The sequence below is a fragment of the Oncorhynchus mykiss genome, unplaced genomic scaffold (assembly GCF_013265735.2).
Source record: "Oncorhynchus mykiss isolate Arlee unplaced genomic scaffold, USDA_OmykA_1.1 un_scaffold_551, whole genome shotgun sequence".
In the NCBI taxonomy this organism is placed as follows: domain Eukaryota; kingdom Metazoa; phylum Chordata; class Actinopteri; order Salmoniformes; family Salmonidae; genus Oncorhynchus; species Oncorhynchus mykiss.
This window is the reverse complement of record NW_023493998.1, coordinates 65,001-76,194: the sequence shown is the minus strand read 5'-3', so window position 1 is coordinate 76,194 and position 11,194 is coordinate 65,001. Positions and strand designations below refer to the sequence as shown.

Here is an 11,194-nt window from a genome sequence, read left to right as displayed (position 1 = left end):
ACAATCATGTGTATTTACAATATAGATATGAAAAGTGTTTGTACACCAAAAATAACATTAGCTATGCAGCTGTAATAAATAAAAAAAAAAAACACAGAATTATTATTATCAAATTATTAACTTGACCTGGTCTATTTGAATTGGTCCTTGTGTGCAACTTGGTGCATAATCTAGGGAAACAACATCACACTGCTACAAGCAGGTTTTATAGGAACTGGAGAAAAGCCATTGAAAAATTCACAGCACATCATCAACTCCCAAAACCCACCGTAAATCACACTCAAGATATTTGCGGCAAAGCAGTGGATCCCTAGGGGCAGAATTATTTTAAAGTGTTGGATGGTGTGGAGGTTCAGTTTGGCGACCGTTTTGACCAGGACAGTCTAAAATGTCCTGCAAAAGTTGAAAAGAGCGCTTCTCACCGGGGTGTTGGATGAGGCTCTAGAACAGTACCCTGAGCTGAACATAGATTCTCTTCAGTGCAGTGCCGCTCTTTTTGCAACAATACCCCTGTAGCAGCAGAGGAATCAGGAGGCTTCAAGTGGAGGTGAGGGTTGGTTGACCAAGTTGAGGTGCTAAATCAGAAATTTGTTGGGCACCCCAACAACATGTGTCTTCATGTGAGGCTGAGAGGAGTTTCAGTGCACTCCGCAGTTAAAGACTGGCTAGCAATGGGCAAGAGAGACTGAACGGCGTAGTTGTCTTAATGTACATAAAGACAGGCTGGACAGAACATCGAGGGAAAAATATCTGCTAACAATTTGTGGATCCATTGAAAACCAAAACATAGTTGGTATTTTGTTCAGTAGTGTGTATAGCAGGGTTCTAAAACCTTTTTGGGTACTGGAAACCCCTGCATATTTTTAGGCAATGCGGGCAAGGTTTAGAGGTGTCCTCAGGGACCCCTACGCCATCTTTTATTATATGTAAAGTTACTGGAACTTGAGGCGCCGAAACGTTCATTACACTTTTTTTTTTATTTGATAGACCCCCTGCAAAGACACCAGGGACCCCTGTTTGAGAACCCATGCTGTATAGTATGATATTTGTTATTGTGATTAGTAGTTCAGTTTTTAGTACATGACAGTACATTACTAATTATTTATTTTGTTATTTTATTTTAAAATTGCATACTTGTCCATAGAAATGCAGTTTGAAGAGTTGAGACAGTGGACAGTGACTGTACAATAAATAAGTATTTTTTTTAGAGATGATTTGGTCATTAAAGTAGTCTTTCACAGCCAGGAGTCGAACTTATTCAATCTTCTGACCTGTTATCAGACACGTTATCCATTGCGCCACTGGCCCCACGTCTAAGCTGAAGTCAGGACACACCTACCAGTGTACACAGTCATTGTTCTGTCACAACAAGGTTCCTTGGATTTCTGTTACAGATGCATATCTTAATTTGATCCTCCTGTTGTTGCATGAATTTTACTGCAGAGCAAGAAATGCAAACTTGAAGTGTATTCAACGTTTAAAAAGTCTTGTATAATTTGAATCTACAAAACATGTCACATTTGCTGTTGCTGAGGGAATATTGTTGTGTGTGTGAAATGCTGCCAGTTAAAATGCAGTATCTGTTTTACACAAGTGCATCCCAAATGACAAGATATTCTTTCCCATACTGGGAGTTCAACCCGGGCCCGGGTGAAAACCAGGAATCCTAACCGCCAGACCATATGGGAAGACACATACTTAAAAAAACATCACAGACAATCCATAAACGTTGAAATTATGCTTGTTGGATTACAAGCTCCATCTTTTTCTCAGAGATGTTGGAGAAAAGTCCATATAAAATCAGTCTAAAATGTGTTTGAAGTGAGAACTGCCAGACACAATGAAAAGTATACAGTATTTTTCCCAGCTTGATTTTGGTCAAATAAATAAGTTTTGAGCCAAACAGGAGTCAAATATTCAATCTTCTGACCGTATCAGACACGTTATCCATTGCGCCACTGGCCCACAGCCAAGCTGAAGTCAGGACACACCTAGACCAGTGTACACAGTCATAGCTTCTGTCAACAACAAGGTTCCTTGGGATTTCTGTTTACAGATGCAAATCTTAATTTGATCCTCCTGTTGTTGCATGAATTTTACTGCAGAGCAAGAAATGCAGCCATGAAGTGTATTCAACGTTTAAAATGCCTTGTATAATTTGAATCTACATAACATGTCACATTTCCTGTTGCTGAGGGAATATTGTTGTGTTGTGTGAAACTGCTGCCAGTTAAAATGCAGTATCTGTTGTTACACAAGTGCATCCCAAACGACAAGATATTCTTTCCCATACCGGGAGTTGAAACCGGGCCACCTGGGTGAAAACCAGGAATCCTAACCGCTAGACCATATGGGAAGACACATACTTAAAATACACATCACAGACAAATCTTTAAATGTTGACATTATGCCTGTTGGATTAAAAGCTACATCTTTTTTTCTCTGAGATGTTGGGGAATGTCCAGATGAAATCAGTCTAAAATGAGTTTGAAGTGAGAACAGCCAGAAGCACTGAAAAAGTATACAGTATCAATCCCGGCTTGATTTCAATCAATTAAATATCGAGCCAGCCAGGAGTCGAACCTAGAATCTTCTGATCCGTAGTCAGACACGTTATCCATTGCGCCACTGGCCCCACGTCTAAGCTGAAGTCAGGTCACAGCTAGACCAGTGTACACAGTCATTGCGTCTGTCAACAACAAGGTTCTTGGTTTTCTGTTTCAGATGCATATCTTAATTTGATCCTCCTGTTGTTGCATGAATTTTACTGCAGAGCAAGAAATGCAAACTTGAAGTGTATTCAATGTTTAAAAAGTCTTGTAAATTATGAATCTACAAAACATGTCACATTTGCTGTTGCTGAGGGAATATTGTTGTGTTGTGTGATTCTGCTGCCAGTTAAAATGTGGTATCTGTTCTTACACAAGTGCATCCCAAATGACAAGATGTTCTTTCCCATACTGGGAGTTCAACCCGGGCGAAAACCAGGAATCCTAAAGCCAGACCATATGGGAAGACAGTTACTTAAAAAAACATCACAGACAAATCCATAAACGTTGAAATTATGCTTGTTGTATTACAAGCTCCATCTTTTTCTCAGAGATGTTGGAGAAAAGTCCCATATAAAATCAGTCTAAAATGTGTTTGAATCGAGAACTGCCAGACACAATGAAAAGTATACAGTATTTTTCCCAGCTTGATTTTGGTCAAATAAATCTAGTTTTGAGCCAAACAGGAGTCAAATATTCAATCTTCTGACCTGTTATCAGACACGTTATCCATTGCGCCACTGGCCGCACAGCCAAGCTGAAGTCAGGACACACCTAGGCCAGTGTACACAGTCATAGCTTCTGTCACCGACAAGGTTCCTTGGATTTCTGTTACAGATGCAAATCTTAATTTGATCCTCCTGTTGTTGCATGAATTTTACTGCAGAGCAAGAAATGCAGCAATGAAGTGTATTCAACGTTTAAAATGCCTTGTATAATTTGAATCTACATAACATGTCACATTTCCTGTTGCTGAGGGAATATTGTTGTGTTGTGTGAAACTGCTGCCAGTTAAAATGCAGTATCTGTTGTTACACAAGTGCATCCCAAACGACAAGATATTCTTTCCCATACCGGGAGTTGAACCCGGGCCACCTGGGTGAAAACCAGGAATCCTAACCGCTAGACCATATGGGAAGACACATACTTAAAATACACATCACAGACAAATCTTTAAATGTTGACATTATGCCTGTTGGATTAAAAGCTACATCTTTTTTTCTCTGAGATGTTGGGGAATGTCCAGATGAAATCAGTCTAAAATGAGTTTGAAGTGAGAACAGCCAGAAGCACTGAAAAGTATACAGTATCAATCCCGGCTTGATTTCAATCAATTAAATTAAGTATCGAGCCAGCCAGGAGTCGAACCTAGAATCTTCTGATCCGTAGTCAGACACGTTATCCATTGCGCCACTGGCCCCACGTCTAAGCTGAAGTCAGGTCACAGCTAGACCAGTGTACACAGTCATTGTGTCTGTCAACAACAAGGTTCCTTGGTTTTCTGTTTCAGATGCATATCTTAATTTGATCCTCCTGTTGTTGCATGAATTTTACTGAAGAGCAAGAAATGCAAACTTGAAGTGTATTCAATGTTTAAAAAGTCTTGTAAATTATGAATCTACAAAACATGTCACATTTGCTGTTGCTGAGGGAATATTGTTGTGTTGTGTGATTCTGCTGCCAGTTAAAATGTGGTATCTGTTCTTACACAAGTGCATCCCAAATGACAAGATGTTCTTTCCCATACTGGGAGTTCAACCCGGGCGAAAACCAGGAATCCTAAAAGCCAGACCATATGGGAAGACAGTTACTTAAAAAAAACATCACAGACAAATCCATAAACGTTGAAATGATGCTTGTTGTAATTACAAGCTCCATCTTTTTCTCAGCGATGTTGGAGAAAAGTCCCATATAAAATCAGTCTAAAATGTGTTTGAATCGAGAACTGCCAGACACAATGAAAAGTATACAGTATTTTTCCCAGCTTGATTTTGGTCAAATAAATCTAGTTTTGAGCCAAACAGGAGTCAAATATTCAATCTTCTGACCTGTTATCAGACACGTTATCCATTGCGCCACTGGCCGCACAGCCAAGCTGAAGTCAGGACACACCTAGGCCAGTGTACACAGTCATAGCTTCTGTCACCGACAAGGTTCCTTGGGATTTCTGTTACAGATGCAAATCTTAATTTGATCCTCCTGTTGTTGCATGAATTTTACTGCAGAGCAAGAAATGCAGCCATGAAGTGTATTCAACGTTTAAAATGCCTTGTATAATTTGAATCTACATAACATGTCACATTTCCTGTTGCTGAGGGAATATTGTTGTGTTGTGTGAAACTGCTGCCAGTTAAAATGCAGTATCTGTTGTTACACAAGTGCATCCCAAACGACAAGATATTCTTTCCCATACCGGGAGTTGAACCCGGGCCACCTGGGTGAAAACCAGGAATCCTAACCGCTAGACCATATGGGAAGACACATACTTAAAATACACATCACAGACAACTCTTTAAATGTTGACATTATGCCTGTTGGATAAAAGCTACATCTTTTTTTTCTCTAGAGATGTTTGGGGAATGTCCAGATGAAATCAGTCTAAAATGAGTTGAAGTGAGAACAGCCAGAAGCACTGAAAAGTATACAGTATCAATCCCGGCTTGATTTCATTAAATTAACTTAAGTATCGAATCCAGCCAGGAGTCGAACCTAGAATCTTCTGATCCGTAGTCAGACACGTTTATCCATTGCGCACTGGCCCCACATCTAAGCTGAAGTCAAGTCACAGCTAGACCAGTGTACACAGTCATTGTGTCTGTCACAACAAGGTTCCTTGGTTTTCTGTTTCAGATGCATATCTTATTTGATCCTCTGTTGTTGCATGAATTTTACTGCAGAGCAAGAAATGCAAACTGAAGTGTATTCAATGTTTAAAAAGTCTTGTAAATTATGAATCTACAAAACATGTCACATTGCTGTGCTGAGGATATTTTTGTGTTGTGTGATTCTGCTGCCAGTTAAAATGTGGTATCTGTTCTTACACAAGTGCATCCCAAATGACAAGATGTTCTTTCCATACTGGGAGTTCAACCCGGGCGAAAACCAGGAATCCTAAAGCCAGACCATATGGAAGACAGTTACTTAAAAAAACATCACAGACAAATCCATAAACGTTGAAATGATGCTTGTTGTAATTACAAGCTCCATCTTTTCTCAGCGATATGTTGAGAAAGTCCCATATAAAATCAGTCTAAAATGTGTTTGAATCGAGACTGCCAGACACAATGAAAAGTATACAGTATTTTTCCCAGCTTGATTTTGGTCAATAAATCTAGTTTTGAGCCAAACAGGAGTCAAATATTCAATCTTCTGACCTGTTATCAGACACGTTATCCATTGCGCACTGGCCGCACAGCCAAGCTGAAGTCAGGACACACCTAGGCCAGTGTACACAGTCATAGCTTCTGTCACCGACAAGGTTCCTTGGGATTTCTGTTACAGATGCAAATCTTAATTTGATCCTCCTGTTGTTGCATGAATTTTACTGCAGAGCAAGAATGCAGCAATGAAGTGTATTCAACGTTTAAAATGCCTTGTATAATTTGAATCTACATAACATGTCACATTTCCTGTTGCTGAGGGAATATTGTTGTGTTGGTGTGAAACTGCTGCCAGTTAAATGCAGTATCTGTTGTTACACAAGTGCATCCCAAACAACAAGATATTCTTTCCCATTACCGGGAGTTGAAACCCGGGCCACCTGGGGTGAAAACCAGGAATCCTAACCGCTAGACCATATGGGAAGACACATACTTAAAATACACATCACAGACAAATCTTTAAATGTTGACATTATGCCTGTTGGATTAAAAGCTACATCTTTTTTTCTCTGAGATGTTGGGGAATGTCCAGATGAAATCAGTCTAAAATGAGTTTGAAGTGAGAACAGCCAGAAGCACTGAAAAGTATACAGTATCAATCCCGGGCTTTGATTTCAATAAATTAAATTAAGTATCAAACCAGCCAGGAGTCGAAGCTAGAATCTTCTGATCCGTAGTCAGACACGTTATCCATTGCGCCACTGGCCCCACGTCTAAGCTGAAGTCAAGTCCACAGCTAGACCAGTGTACACAGTCATTGTGTCTGTCAACAACAAGGTTCCTTGGTTTTCTGTTTCAGATGCATATCTTAATTTGATCCTCCTGTTGTTGCATGAATTTTACTGAAGAGCAAGAAATGCAAACTTGAAGTGTATTCAATGTTTAAAAAGTCTTGTAAATTATGAATCTACAAAACATGTCACATTTGCTGTTGCTGAGGGAATATTGTTGTGTTGTGTGATTCTGCTGCCAGTTAAATGTGGTATCTGTTCTTACACAAGTGCATCCAAATGACAAGATGTTCTTTCCCATACTGGGAGTTCAACCCGTGCGAAAACCAGGAATCCTAAAGCCAGACCATATGGGAAGACAGTTACTTTAAAAAAACATCACAGACAAATCCATAAACGTTGAAATGATGCTTGTTGTAATTACAAGCTCCATCTTTTTCTCAGCGATGTTGGAGAAAAGTCCCATATAAAATCAGTCTAAAATGTGTTTGAATCGAGAACTGCAGACACAATGAAAAGTATACAGTATTTTTCCCCAGCTTGATTTTGGTCAAATAAATCTAGTTTTGAGCAAACAGGAGTCAAATATTCAATCTTCTGACCTGTTATCAGACACGTTATCCATTGCGCCACTGGCCGCACAGCCAAGCTGAAGTCAGGACACACCTAGGCCAGTGTACACAGTCATAGCTTCTGTCACGACAAGGTTCCTTGGGATTTCTGTTACAGATGCAAATCTTAATTTGATCCTCCTGTTGTTGCATGATTTTACTGCAGAGCAAGAAATGCAGCAATGAAGTGTATTCAACGTTTAAAATGCCTTGTATAATTTGAATCTACATAACATGTCACATTTCCTGTTGCTGAGGGAATATTGTTGTGTTGTGTGAAACTGCTGCCAGTTAAAATGCAGTATCTGTTGTTACACAAGTGCATCCCAAACAACAAGATATTCTTTCCCATACCGGGAGTTGAACCCGGGCCACCTGGGTGAAAACCAGGAATCCTAACCGCTAGACCATATGGGAAGACACATACTTAATATACACATCACAGACAAATCTTTAAATGTTGACATTATGCCTGTTGGATTAAAAGCTACATCTTTTTTTCTCTGAGATGTTGGGGAATGTCCAGATGAAATCAGTCTACAATGAGTTTGAAGTGAGAACAGCCAGAAGCACTGAAAAGTATACAGTATCAATCCCGGGCTTGATTTCAATAAATTAAATTAAGTATCGAACCAGCCAGGAGTCGAACCTAGAATCTTCTGATCCGTAGTCAGACACGTTATCCATTGCGCCACTGGCCCCACGTCTAAGCTGAAGTCAGGTCACAGCTAGACCAGTGTACACAGTCATTGCGTCTGTCAACAACAAGGTTCCTTGGTTTTCTGTTTCAGATGCCATATCTTAATTTGATCCTCCTGTTGTTGCATGAATTTTACTGAAGAGCAAGAAATGCAAACTTGAAGTGTATTCAATGTTTAAAAGTCTTGTAAATTATGAATCTACAAAACATGTCACATTTGCTGTTGCTGAGGGAATATTGTTGTGTTGTGTGATTCTGCTGCCAGTTAAAATGTGGTATCTGTTCTTACACAAGTGCATCCCAAATGACAAGATGTTCTTTCCCATACTGGGAGTTCAACCCGGGCGAAAACCAGAAATCCTAAAGCCAGACCATATGGGAAGACAATTACTTTAAAAAAACATCACAGACAAATCCATAAACGTTGAAATGATGCTTGTTGTAATTACAAGCTCCATCTTTTTCTCAGCGATGTTGGAGAAAAGTCCCATATAAAATCAGTCTAAAATGTGTTTGAATCGAGAACTGCCAGACACAATGAAAAGTATACAGTATTTTTCCCAGCTTGATTTTGGTCAAATAAATCTAGTTTTGAGCCAAACAGGAGTCAATATTCAATCTTCTGACCTGTTATCAGACACGTTATCCATTGCGCCACTGGCCGCACAGCCAAGCTGAAGTCAGGACACACCTAGGCCAGTGTACACAGTCATAGCTTCTGTCACCGACAAGGTTCCTTGGGATTTCTGTTACAGATGCAAATCTTAATTTGATCCTCCTGTTGTTGCATGAATATTACTGCAGAGCAAGAAATGCAGCAATGAAGTGTATTCAACATTTAAAATGCCTTGTATAATTTGAATCTACATAACATGTCACATTTCCTGTTGCTGAGGGAATATTGTTGTGTTGTGTGAAACTGCTGCCAGTTAAAATGCAGTATCTGTTGTTACACAAGTGCATCCCAAACAACAAGATATTCTTTCCCATACCGGGAGTTGAACCCGGGACACCTGGGTGAAAACCAGGAATCCTAACCGCTAGACCATATGGGAAGACACATACTTAAAATACACATCACAGACAAATCTTTAAATGTTGACATTATGCCTTTTGGATTAAAAGCTACATCTTTTTTTCTCTGAGATGTTGGGGAATGTCCAGATGAACTCAGTCTAAAATGAGTTTGAAGTGAGAACAGCCAGAAGCACTGAAAAGTATACAGTATCAATCCCGGCTTGATTTCAATCAATTAAATATCGAGCCAGCCAGGAGTCGAACCTAGAATCTTCTGATCCGTAGTCAGACACGTTATCCATTGCGCCACTGGCCCCACGTCTAAGCTGAAGTCAGGTCACAGCTAGACCAGTGTACACAGTCATTGTGTCTGTCAACAACAAGGTTCCTTGGTTTTCTGTTTCAGATGCATATCTTAATTTGATCCTCCTGTTGTTGCATGAATTTTACTGAAGAGCAAGAAATGCAAACTTGAAGTGTATTCAATGTTTAAAAAGTCTTGTAAATTATGAATCTACAAAACATGTCACATTTGCTGTTGCTGAGGAATATTGTTGTGTTGTGTGATTCTGCTGCCAGTTAAAATGTGGTATCTGTTCTTACACAAGTGCATCCCAAATGACAAGATGTTCTTTCCCATACAGGGAGTTCAACCCGGGCGAAAACCAGAATCCTAAAAGCCAGACCATATGGGAAGACAGTTACTTAAAAAAACATCACAGACAAATCCATAAACGTTGAAATGATGCTTGTTGTAATTACAAGCTCCATCTTTTTCTCAGCGATGTTGGAGAAAAGTCCCATATAAAATCAGTCTAAAATGTTGTTTTGAATCGAGAACTGCCAGACACAATGAAAAGTATACAGTATTTTTCCCAGCTTGATTTTGGTCAAATAAATCTAGTTTTGAGCCAAACAGGAGTTCAAATATTCAATCTTCTGACCTGTTATCAGACACGTTATCCATTGCGCCACTGGCCGCACAGCCAAGCTGAAGTCAGGACACACCTAGGCCAGTGTACACAGTCATAGCTTCTGTCACCGACAAGGTTCCGTTGGGATTTCTGTTACAGATGCAAATCTTAATTTGATCCTCCTGTTGTTGCATGAATTTTACTGCAGAGCAAGAAATGCAGCAATGAAGTGTATTCAACGTTTAAAATGCCTTGTATAATTGAATCTACATAACATGTCACATTCCTGTTGCTGAGGGAATATTGTTGTGTTGTGTGAAACTGCTGCCAGTTAAAATGCAGTATCTGTTGTTACACAAAGTGCATCCCAAACAACAAGATATTCTTTCCCATACCGGAGTTGAACCCGGGCCACCTGGGTGAAAACCAGAATCCTAACGCTAGAACCATATGGGAAGACACATACTTAAAATACACATCACAGACAAATCTTTAAATGTTGACATTATGCCTTTTGGATTAAAAGCTACATCTTTTTTCTCTGAGATGTTGGGGGAATGTCCAGATGAAATCAGTCTAAAATGAGTTTGAAGTGAGAACAGCCCAGAAGCACTGAAAAGTATACAGTATCAATCCCGGCTTGACTTCAATAAATTAAATTAAGTATCAAGCCAAGCCAGGGTCGAACCTAGAATCTTCTGATCCGTAGTCAGACACGTTATCCATTGCGCCACTGGCCCACACTTCTAAGCTGAAGTCAGGTCACAGCCTAGACCAGTGTACACAGTCATAGTGTCTGTCCACCGACAAGGGGTCCTTGGGATTTCTGTTACATGATGCAAATCTTATTTGATCCTCCTGCATGATTTTACTGCAGAGCAAGAAATGCAGCCATGAAGTGTATTCAACGTCTTTTAAAATGCCTTGTATAATTTGAATCTACATAACATGTCACATTTCCGGTTGCTGAGGGAATAATTGTGGTGTGTGTGAAACTGCTGCCCGTTAAAATGCAGTATTCTGTTCGTACACAAGTGCATCCCAAAACGACCGAAATTCTTTCCCATACCGGGAGTGAAACCCGGCACCTGGGTGAAAACCAGGAATCCTAACCGCTAGCTACGACCATATGGGGAAGACAGTTACTTAAAAAAAACATCACAGACAAATCCATAAACGTTGAAATGATGCAAGTTGTAATTACAAGACTCCATCTTTTTCTCAGCGATGGTTGGAGAAAAGTCCCATATAATAGATCAGTCTAAAACTGTGTTTTGAATCGATAACTGCCC

The 11,194-nt window shown here is 39.8% G+C and overlaps 9 non-coding genes across 9 annotated transcripts; all 9 read right to left on the bottom strand.

Moving 5' to 3' along the window:
* Positions 1-2,284: 2,284 nt before the first annotated feature.
* trnae-uuc lies at positions 2,285-2,356 on the bottom strand. Its single transcript has one exon. It is a non-coding gene; the product is annotated as a tRNA-Glu (tRNA).
* A 206-nt stretch (positions 2,357-2,562) lies between these two features.
* On the bottom strand, positions 2,563-2,635 carry trnar-acg. Its single transcript has one exon. It is a non-coding gene; the product is annotated as a tRNA-Arg (tRNA).
* A 979-nt stretch (positions 2,636-3,614) lies between these two features.
* On the bottom strand, positions 3,615-3,686 carry trnae-uuc. Its single transcript has one exon. It is a non-coding gene; the product is annotated as a tRNA-Glu (tRNA).
* Positions 3,687-3,896: 210 nt separating this feature from the next.
* Positions 3,897-3,969, bottom strand: trnar-acg. Its single transcript has one exon. It is a non-coding gene; the product is annotated as a tRNA-Arg (tRNA).
* Positions 3,970-4,953: 984 nt separating this feature from the next.
* Positions 4,954-5,025, bottom strand: trnae-uuc. The gene has a single exon. It is a non-coding gene; the product is annotated as a tRNA-Glu (tRNA).
* A 2,591-nt stretch (positions 5,026-7,616) lies between these two features.
* Positions 7,617-7,688, bottom strand: trnae-uuc. Its single transcript has one exon. It is a non-coding gene; the product is annotated as a tRNA-Glu (tRNA).
* Positions 7,689-7,899: 211 nt separating this feature from the next.
* On the bottom strand, positions 7,900-7,972 carry trnar-acg. The gene has a single exon. It is a non-coding gene; the product is annotated as a tRNA-Arg (tRNA).
* Positions 7,973-8,954: 982 nt separating this feature from the next.
* On the bottom strand, positions 8,955-9,026 carry trnae-uuc. Its single transcript has one exon. It is a non-coding gene; the product is annotated as a tRNA-Glu (tRNA).
* A 205-nt stretch (positions 9,027-9,231) lies between these two features.
* On the bottom strand, positions 9,232-9,304 carry trnar-acg. Its single transcript has one exon. It is a non-coding gene; the product is annotated as a tRNA-Arg (tRNA).
* Between the last annotated feature and the right edge of the window lie 1,890 nt (positions 9,305-11,194).